General features: G+C 40.2%; 1 pseudogene; it reads left to right on the top strand.

Annotated features, from left to right (window-relative positions):
- Positions 1-6616: 6616 nt before the first annotated feature.
- On the top strand, positions 6617-10927 carry LOC147453042 (uncharacterized; annotated as a pseudogene).
- Positions 10928-11135: the final 208 nt, after the last annotated feature.

Below are 11135 nucleotides of genomic sequence, written 5' to 3'. Positions count from 1 at the left end.
GAGGTGCAGCAGTTGCGGCGTGCGAGGTAGCTTGGCTACGCACATTACTTGAGGACTTGGGAGTGCATGTGGAGCAGCAGATTTTCATCCATTGTGACAACCTCAGCAGCATGCAGTTGGCTAGGAACCCAGTGTTCCATGCCAGGACCAAACACATAGAGGTCCATTACCACTACGTTCGAGAGCGAGTGTTGGCGGGCGACATCGACTTGGTCTACGTCAGCACAGAGGAGAAGATAGCGGATATCTTTACCAAGGCCCTCGGAGCTGAGAAGATTTGACGTTTCCGGACTATGCTTGGACTCTACGACATGCAAAGCTCGAGGGGGAGTGTTGAGATGTCGAGCTCTACACCTTGAGCTGGCATCCACTACGGGTCTTGGCCGCTTACGGCATTTACTCACTGGCGCGTTAGGTGACCGACATGGAGGATCTCTGCGAGTGACTCTACAGCTGGACTACACTTATAGTGCCAGCCTAGTACGCTTCTAGCGAGTTCACACTTAGTGACCGCATGTACATATGTGCTACTTTTCAGCTTTAGCACTTAGTCATTTTGTACTCTCTTTTCTGTGAAGAAGAAGAAGAAGCTTTCCATCTCTGTGTGCTTTGTGCTTGTCTTGTGTAGCTCTCTTGCATCCTCATTCTTTACATGGTATCAGAGCCTGGTGCAGGCAAGAGAGGCTAAGAGAGCAAGAGCATCACAATCCCTTCGTTCGCAATCCACGACCAGATGCCAAGTTTTTGAACAGGTCTCCAAAGTGCAGTATACAGAGATTTACTATACAAGTATAGTGGTTGTATGTACGCTTGATTGTGGACACTCGTTGAGTGTAGAAAGCGTTACAGGTACCACGATAGCAGGTTCAACAGATTTGCAGGTTTTTGCAGATTGCAGCTATTTTGTCTTAGTGCTTCAAGATGTCTGACGGTTTCAGTCAGATTGTTACTGAGAAGCTTGAGAAAAATAACTACCGTGCATGGAAGTTCAAAATAACAAATTTCCTAAAAGGAAAAGGTTATTGGGACTATGTAGAAGGAGACAATGAAAAGGAACCAGAGATTCCCGAGGCAAATGCTACAGCAGAACAAAGGAAAGCTTTGAGGGACTGGCAACAAGGTCAGAGAAAAGTGATGTATTCGCTTTCTATGAGCATCACAGATGGCATGATGGGCTATCTACAGGATGCTGAAACCCCCGCCATTGCATGGAGAAACTTAGGCAGAGTGTTCGAGGTGAACACCAAGGCCAGGAAGCTTCAACTAAAGTCGGAGCTAAATCAGGTTAAGAGGAACAACCTCTCAATCAATGATTATGCCTTGAAGATCAAGAGTATCATTGAGGCTCTTGGATCTATTAAAGTCTCAGTGGAAGACGATTTGGGAGGATATGTTCTTGTAGAAAATGTCAATCAGCCTTAGATGCTGCCTAAAAGCTGCAAGATTATCCTAACCCTCATGATAGAGAAGATCAATCTTGCTATCCATTAGCAATTGATTAGGTATACCCAAACACTTCTAGAAGGACTACCACCTGCACACAAAAGATTACCAACTTCTATGAAACTGACCTTAGAAACCATCATTGAAGCCACTTCAAGTGTTGGGAAAGGGAGTGAAGCAATGTCTTTATCTCCATTCAATGATGCACCAATTAAGGTTGCACCTAAAATCAATAAGCCAACAAAGTCTTTAGCATCTACAACCTTAAAGATGAGATCCCTGAGTTTGAGGAAGCATTGGCAAATGAGATGTGGAGAGAGGTGCAAAACAAGTCAAGGAGAAAGATTTCTCTCCTAAGTTACCACCCTTCTCCATTGTAGATTTTACTAGTCCAAAGGCTATGGATGAAGACAATCTATCTCTATTGGAGGAAATGCAAATTGCATCTTCTGCATGAAGCAAGCATACCCTCAAGACAATGCCATCATACTTGGGAGAATATGAACGATACACTCAGATCATGAGAGTTCCATCCTCCACATGAGGAAGAATCCTTTGGAAAACATGAACATTCCTTGATGTCAACTCTAGTCATATGTACACTTCCCTTAGTAGATATTTTGAAGGACAAACTTGAGTTGTGGGAAAAAGTTGTCCGCATGCTTGACTAAGGGTGGAGGTTTGAGAAACAGTCTTCACCTCAAGAGGGATGTAAAGAGGATAGGTTGAAGCTCGATACAAAGCAACACATTCTAGTGCCACTCAATAAAGTGAGAAAATACCGTGAGGATGACAAAGAAAATACTAGTGACTCCCGAAGTAGTTAAGGTCATATCTATAGCTATCTTGGATAGCTATAGGAGGTAGGTGTAAGTATCATGACAAAGTCCATATGGGACAAAAGGGCAAAACCAACCATTCAAAGAACAAGGATGAGCCTATAATTGGTAGATGGAAGCTTAGAAAACCCCATCATATTTCTTGACCATGTGATTGTTAAGTACCGTGGCATCTATGAAAATACCTTTGCTATTTTTGACTTTGGCAAAAACACCAATTATGAGGTAATCATGGATAGACCACTTAATCACCAATTCAAAATGATTCAGGATTGAGAATACAATTACTTGTACCTCCACCAAGAGAGTGTGCTCACATGAGTAAACCTTGAGAATCATAACTACAGAGATGTTTCCAAATCCCTAGTAGAGGAGTTTGATTTTGGTTCTTCAAAAAAATCTAATGATACCATATTAGTGGGTTGACTTATGGATTTCTTGACCTTCATGTAAGGACCTAAAGCCTAATGATGTGATCATTGAAATGAGTGTGACGGATGAGGCATATGTTCCATTGCCTTTTTGAGAGCATCAATTACATCATCAAGAATGGATCCATGCACTAGCCACATTATTTGTATGCACATCACCTAAGCCAGCACAGTTTTGTGATCGTGATGATTACAATATCATTCCCATATGGATGATGTCGCCAATTTTAGGCCCAAAAGAGGAAGAAGATAAGCACCTAGTGAAAGAAGATTATATGTTGCAAGGTGACATGGTGTCGGTGAGAGAATTATCAATTTCGGACTATATCTCCACTGACAAAGGTGACGAGGATGGGTGCTTAGATACTTGACGAATAGGAGTCAGAGGGAGATGACAATATAGTCCCCAAATCTAAATTAGAAAAGATGAGGTCGCTTTTGAAGGAGAGAGAAGTGTTTATGGAAGTTTCATGTGACCAACCAAAATGCAAGTTTTGTAAGAGTCATAGGAAGTTTTAGAAACAAGTTATCCAAGAGAAGAAGCAGAAGGAGAAATAAGCGTTAGTAGTTGATATGTACAAGGAGCATTTTTTTCCCACCATCTAGCTTCTCATGCAAAAACTAATACTTGTACTATGTTGGAGCTAATGATTGTGTCAAGAATGAAGTCAAATGGAGATACATATTCCAACAAGTAAAAAAGATGAACCAAGACGGAAATGAGAACCCAAAGAAAACAAAAAATAAACCCAAGTCAGAAGCTTCCTTATCATCGACAAAAACAAAAAGGAATGTCATGACAAAGGTGGAGCAAAAGGTCCTATTGTAGAAGAAGAAACAAGTGCTTAAGGCAGCTTCACTGTCAATGAGTGATGATTTTGAGAAGGACAAGGACACTACTAGTGTTCCCACTAACTTCAAGAAATTCACTATACAAGACCAAAATATTATTTTGCAACAACCTATGAGATAGAAACCGGATGAGCCAAGAGTGTCATATGAAAATCTTGAGGATGCAAATCAAGTGGACATAGCAGATCCAGGAATGGAACCAAGGAATGTGTGGATAGCCAAAGACGTATCCCAAGATAAGGAGGAATTGTTGATTGCTACTCTCAAGGAGTATCATGATGTATTTGATTGGAGCTATAAAGACCTAAAGGGGGTAGATCAAGAAATTTGCCAACACACCATTCCCTTGCATGAGGATGATAAGCCATCAAAGCAATGTCCATACACCTACAATGAGAATTTTGGTAACAAAATCAAGGAAGAAATTAACAAGCAGCTTGCAACATAGTTCATCTATGAAACTGAGCACACCAAATGGATTTAGCCTATTGTGGTAGTACCCAAGAAAAATGGAAAACTCTAAGTTTGTATCAATTTAAAGAAAGTCAATGCCGCAATAGTTTGTGACCACTATCCTCTTCCAATTATTGACCATGTACTAGAAAGGGTAGCGAGTAAGAAAGCATATAGCTTTCTTTATGGGTTTTAAGGATATACTCAATTGTCTATTGATCCAAAGGATAAGCATAAGATAGCATTTGTCACCGAGTGGGGAGTGTTTGTTTATAGAGTCATGCCTTTCGGATTGACAAATGCTCCAGTCACATTTCAACGAGACTAATGAGCCATGCATTCAAGGAATACCTTAGATTATTCATTGAAATCTTCATGGATGATCTCTCTATGCATTCAATTGATAGAGAAGAAGACAACAAGCACTTAAGATTGGTATTTTAGAAGTGCCAAGTAAATTGCATTTGCCTTAACCTCGATTAATGTAAATTTTTGGTTAGAAAAGGCAAGATCTTGGGCCATATATTGTCTCAAAATTGTATATCCACGGATGCGAATAAGATTGCACTCATTGTTGAATTTCCAAGGTCGTACAATGCGAAGGGAGTTCAAGTGTTTATGGGCCATTGCGGCTACTATTATAGATTCATCTACATGTATGCTAAAATAGCTCAACCCATGTATGCTCTCCTTGTTTTAAATGGACAAATGACTGTGAACAAGCCTTTGAAAAGCTTAAGAATGCATTATTGTCAGCTCCTATTCTTAGGGCATCGGATCATGGATATAGAAGCACCCGCTTTTGCCATAGGTTGTGTTCTTACACAGTGTGGTGAAGGGCAGATGGAGAAGAATATGGACTTTCCAATGTCATATGCTAGCTGCCAATTGAATAGTGCTGAGAAGAATTATACCATGCCATAGAATGGGCGGGTTTAGTGATGATCTATGCTATCAAGAAGTTTAAGCATTACCTTTTGGCCAATTTTTTTTTTTCCTTTGTAGATCATCATGCTTTACTTTATCTTTTAAACAAGGCATCATTAGAGGGTTTGTTATTATACTTGAGTTCAATTTTCAGGTTGCCATTAAGAAAGAATGTACTCATTAGCGAGCTAACCATATTTCTACAATCACTTCATGAGAAGCTCCTATTGGCGTAGATGACAATATCATAGATGGAACTCTCTTTCAAATTGAAATAGCACCTAGATGGGCCAAAAAAATCATTGGAGTGCTTACCATGGGCTACACTAGCCAAGGAGGTTTGACCACGGAAGATATTGAAGAGTTAGCACAATGTGCTCAATATGTGCTGTTCTCAAGAAGTTTGTACAAGTTCTAGTGGCCCCCTCCTTTGTTGAATTTGCACAATGCATCCAAGAGTGAGCCCCTCCATGAGTCATATCATGATACAAAGAATCCAAGTTATCTTTGCACATGCATGGAGGAGGATCATTGGTGAATAAAGAAATATATACATGATGGGACTAGAGTATGGACTACTCATGGATTTTAGCTCAATGAGCACATGGTGTTAAAATAATGAGTACATAATAAGAAAAATGAAATAATTATGGATATGGAAAAAGATATTGGAAGCATATGACATGGTCCCTCTTTTGTATTATTTTGGGTGAAAGAGGAAAAAGTATGCAAGCAAGTGAAAATTATATAATAAAAGTGACTAAGGGAGTAGAAGCCGGTTTTTTTTTTTCACACGGATGAGGATAAAAATGTGGGGTTGATTTTCATAAAATAAAAAATATTTATAAGATTAGAGAATGTATCCATTGGCAACAAAAATATACTTATGGTACAAGAGTATGAAAGAAGGCATACATAGGTCTAATAAAACACACACCTAGGTATAAATATTTAAATAAAATACCAAAATAATTATAATTAAAAAATCATATATTTAGGTCCTATATACAATGAAATGTTTACACAAAAAAGACCATAATATACCTTTTTTTAAAATTTATTTATTTTTTTGGCTCAACTAGCACAATGACTAGCTAATTGAGGTTTCCTAAGGAGATATGGGAAAAGTCCCCTAACTCACACATGCCTATGTACATTGAAATTGTGAGGATAACCACAGTGTTTGAGTGATTTTGATAGAGTGAGGTAGCTCACTATGGAAATTTTGGATAGCCAAAAAATGGCTATCGATGTCAATTGGAACCACTCCCTTTGTTCTTGTATTTGGGTTGAATGCAATCCTACTAATTGAGTTTCTAATACCCACTTTAAGGGTTGCAAAGAAACTAAAATGGATTGTCCATGAATTTTCAAGCCGCATAGATGAGCTCAAGAAGTTAGACAATGCAAGATTACTATGAAAAGCATAGACAAAAAAAATGGCATGACACATACGTCAAAACTGGTTGGTTTAGCAAGGGAGATTTAGTGTTGTTGTACTCTTTAAAGAAACACAATCAAAAATTCAAAATCAGAGGACTTGGTCCCTTTGTAATCAATACACTAAGTTCGAGTGGCACTATGTGAGTAGAAACACTTGAGGGCAAGCAAATGGCCAATTTCATCAATGGAAGCCGCCTTAAGAAGTACAAATAGTAGCTAACTGAAGATATGCTATAAAAACTCCATATCGCTAAACAAAGATGACAAGGTCTGGAAAAGTTGAAAAAAGAATCTCATGAAGAATCACATTTGCGAATGGAAAAGGCGGAACTCAAACACAAACAGCCCCTGAGTGCTTTCCTTATCATTAGCCCCAGTAAAAAAATATTGATTGCTACGTTGAACCATCAAACATTGACATAGCCATTGAAACCATTGACACAACCATTGAAACAAAATGGGCATCAATTGTAGTCCCGATCTTCTTAGATACACAATCAAACACTAGTGTCATGTCATATGAAACATGGGAAGAAATCAACAAACCTGAACTCCTACCTATGAGCTTCTCTCTTAAAAGCTTCAACAACACAGAAAGAACAAGCATTGGCACATGCTATGTCAAGTCCACATTCAAGATTCATCAATGTATGAAATATTCTATGTTGCTAACAAATAATAAGTTGTGGAGTGAGTTGTGTTAGGAAGGTATTGGATGTGGTCAACCAAATGCATCTTGGATTGAGAGCTTTGCCAATGTTGGAATTAGGGTTGCAGAGAAATGCACACATCTTGGAGAAGATGAAGGAAGCTCAAGGCACACAATGGAGAGTGTATAACTTAGTGTGCAATGAAAAGATAGATAGCCCTAGAGTGATGGGTGTACGTACAATGCACGGGGGGAAAAACCTCCTAAAGAGGGAAAAAAATGCCCCGGCGGTCCTAGTGTGTTCACACACATCATTACCACATGTATATGGTAACAAATCCCCCCTGGAGTGATGTGGTGAATGAGAGCTGGCACATGAGTAAAGGGAAGTGCCATGACCTAAGGACATGATCAGTCCACAAAGGGGAGTAAGCCCAAAGCTTTGCGGAAAGCTTCAAGCTTCTCACGAGACAATGCCTTTGTGAAAAGATCTGCAAGGTTGTCTTGTGTTGGCACATAAGCCAAGCTGATCTCTCCTGCTGAGAGCCTCTCCCTGACATAGTGGTAATGCACCTCAATGTGCTTTGTGCAAGCATGAAAAACTGGGTTCCTCGCAACTGCCAATGCGCTCTGACTGTCAGTGTATATAGTGTTGGCAATGTCTTGTCAAACACCCAAATTATCCATAAGGTGTCTGAGCCATACACACTCAATCGTAGCTGTGCAGACTGCCCTGTACTCAGCCTCACAGCTCGAAGTGGCCACATTAGGTTTCTTCTTGCTCAACCATGATATACATGAACTGCCAAGCATGAAACAAAAACCACTTGTAGGTTGCTTCTTGCTCAACCATGATATACATGAACTGCCAAGCCCTTATCAACAGAATTGCCAGACGAAGTGCTACCAACAGAAGCATTGGGAACAGAAGTTTTGCCACTCACAGCATAACCATAAGAAGTGGCTGCATTGCTGTTACCACCCTTTCTTTGAGAGGCAATAAAAGCCTGTTCAATTGCACGCTGTCTAGTCCTGTTTTTTCTGGAAAGTGACTCTTGCAACAGCAATGTGCATAATGCATCAAACTTGACAACTTCAAAATTTCCTTGGGTCATAAGTCTCCAAGTACTAGCAAAAGTCTGGTAAGAATCTGGTAAGGCATCAAGAACAGTCTGCACAAGGGAACTGTTTGAAATGACTTCCCTGCAGAAATAAGTTGCTCATTGATATCCTTGACCCCAGCAAGGAAAGTGTCCATATCATCTTCCTCATGCGTAATCTTTGATTCTAGCCCTTTACGCAGCAAAGCAATTTTAGCCTCATTGCGACTTGCATAAAGACCAACCAAAATATCCCAAGCTTGTTTTGCAGATTTTGCTGAACGAATGTGAGGAACAATGGTGCGCTTCATAGACAACACAATCAATGCATGAGCCTGTGCATCCTTTACATCCCAACGAGATTGTTTTGTCGTAGGCAAAACAACTCTAATAGAAGCAATCCTTGCAGCAAGACCTGAAACATCCTCAACATCGCCTGCATCCTCAGAACCAGGACGTACATCAATGCCTTGCACAATATTCCAGACGCCCTTTGACACAAGAACATGTCGCATCATGTAAGACCACATAGGGTAATTGTCCCCATCCAACCTGTCCTCAGCAGTAAACATCTTGAACACATATGTGTTGTTGTCATCCATGGTAAATGTTGCACCTGATGTGAAAATTGCCCAAAAAGTGGAGAAACGAAGCGTGAACAACACGTGCTATATAGCACAAACCATAGAAGACTGTAAGGCACCTGTTATGAAAAAAATCGCATTGACAAAAATTCTGCACAAAATGATGAAATAGCCTGTGCAGTACTGCCTGTAGTGGAAATGGAGGCCGAAATGAGCCCGAATAAAAAATCTGAGCAGACCAAACTCTACGAGCTTCCCTGAAATTTTTGTCAACTTGCAAACGCTCGCCAAAGCTTACTGAAATTGGAGAAAGTGAGCAGGTGTGTGTTGGAGCAGCTGGGACGGAGGAGGCAACCTGCTCTGATACCAATTGTTGAAATTAGGGTTGCAGAGAAATGCACACATCTTGGAGAAGACAAAGGAAGCTCAAGGCACACAATGGAGAGTGTATAACTTAGTGTGCAATGGAAAGATAGATAGCCCTAGAGTGATGGGCGTATATACAATGTACGGGGGAAAAAACCTCCTAAAGAGGGAAAAATGCCTCGGCGGTCCTAGTGTGTTCACACACATCACTACCACATGTATATGGTAACAGCCAATACACCTTAAAGGAAAACTCTGTATATTTATTAGGACCAAGATAACAAAGGACCATATCATTCAAAACTCTCAAAGTGCACCTACTTTGGCTTTAAGAAAGACATATGCAAGTTAGCTTAAAGAGTCCACAATGAAAACCACTTGTCTTACCCATCAAGCTTATAGTCCAGGCAAAAGCATTTAGGTAAGGGGGGCCACATGAAAGTGGGTGACAAATCATTCACTAATGATGCCTACATAGAGCCGTTGCATTAAGGATTATTATTTCAAGTCAAAGCCAAAACAATCCAAAGTTGTAACCTTCCATTGGGAGCCCAGAGTGATACTCCAAGCCCAAGGCTATCATGAGGGCAACACCTAAATGTGGCTTCCAAAGCCAAAAGCATCTCAACTGCCTACAACTAAGCCTACAAGTCATGGATCTACAACAAGATCTCCATCTTCCATCTACACTACCACAATAGATTCCACCATCAACAAAGGCGAGAGCTCTAGCCACTCAATCACCATCCATTTAAGCTCAGACTATCAAACAAAAATGGGTGATTTTGGCCGACTACAATAAAAAGAAATATGTTGCCACAAACGAGCTCCCTCAACCTTTGTTTAAACCACCATTTGCTATTCAAAGAAGACACAAATGGACAACTTTCACGTCAAGAGCATTGACACAATCCATATGTACAAGAATGGACTCAACTTGAAATGCTAGGATAATCAAAGAGCGGGCTACATATCTTTTCAAGAGCGCACAAGAAAGGATGGAGACACAAGGGAGAAGGAGAAGTGTGAGCAAGAAGGAGAGAGAGAGACACACACAAACAATGGTGGACTTCTTTTCACAATAGTGATAGGGTTTGTGAGGCCTTATTACTTAACCTAGAAAGAATAGTGTCTGATTTCCCAGCCTCATATGGGTAGGCACATTGGGCTTCACACCCCAACATCCTCCCACTTGAAGGCCAATGTGCTTTTGAGTGTGGGATGCATGTGTATACAAATATATACAATGAAGATAGAGTGAAACCCTATCTACCTAGTGCCCATAAGTGATCTACAATGTGAAAACAACTTAGAGGAGAGATGGTAAGAAGATCTATAGGGTTATCAACTATATGAACCTTGACAAGTTGTAGAAGTTCTATTTCAATGAAATCTCAAATCAAATGATACTTGACATCCACATGCTTGGTCTTTGCATGAAACACTGGACTCTTGGCCAAATGGATAGCACTTTGGCTATCACACTGCAAAATCAACATCTGAATTGAAATATCCAAATCTCCCACTAGGTGACCAAGCCATATTGCTTCTTTGCAAGCCTCTGATGATGCAACATATTGCGCTTCTATGGTGGATAGAATTGTGTTGTCTTGAAGTCTTGATCTCTAAGACACTACACCTCTAGTGAATGTAAAGACATAGCATGAAATGGACCTCCTCTTGTCCAAATCCCTAGCATAATCTACATCCATGTAGCCCACTACACTTGCATCTTTACCTCCAAAACATATGCACATTTCCTTAGAGCTGTGCAAATATCGCATGACACCTTTCATTGCATCCCAATGTTGCCAGCCAAGATTTGACATGTAATGACTAACTGCACCCATTGCACAAGCAATATCTGGGTGAGTAGCTATCATTGTGTACATCAAAGAACCAACTACATATGAGTATGGAATCTTAGCCATTGCTGCCTTGTCATCATCAGATTTGGGACAATCTTGCAAGTTGAGTTTCACATATGAAAGTAATGGGGTACTAAATGTCTTCCCCCCCATCATATTAAACCGCTCAAGTACCTTGTT

This window comes from Adiantum capillus-veneris, chromosome 8 (genome assembly GCF_014529385.1).
Source record: "Adiantum capillus-veneris isolate H3 chromosome 8, ASM1452938v2, whole genome shotgun sequence".
NCBI lineage: Eukaryota > Viridiplantae > Streptophyta > Polypodiopsida > Polypodiales > Pteridaceae > Adiantum > Adiantum capillus-veneris.
Note: the sequence above shows the minus strand (reverse complement) of the source record. Positions and strands in the feature narration are given on the sequence as shown.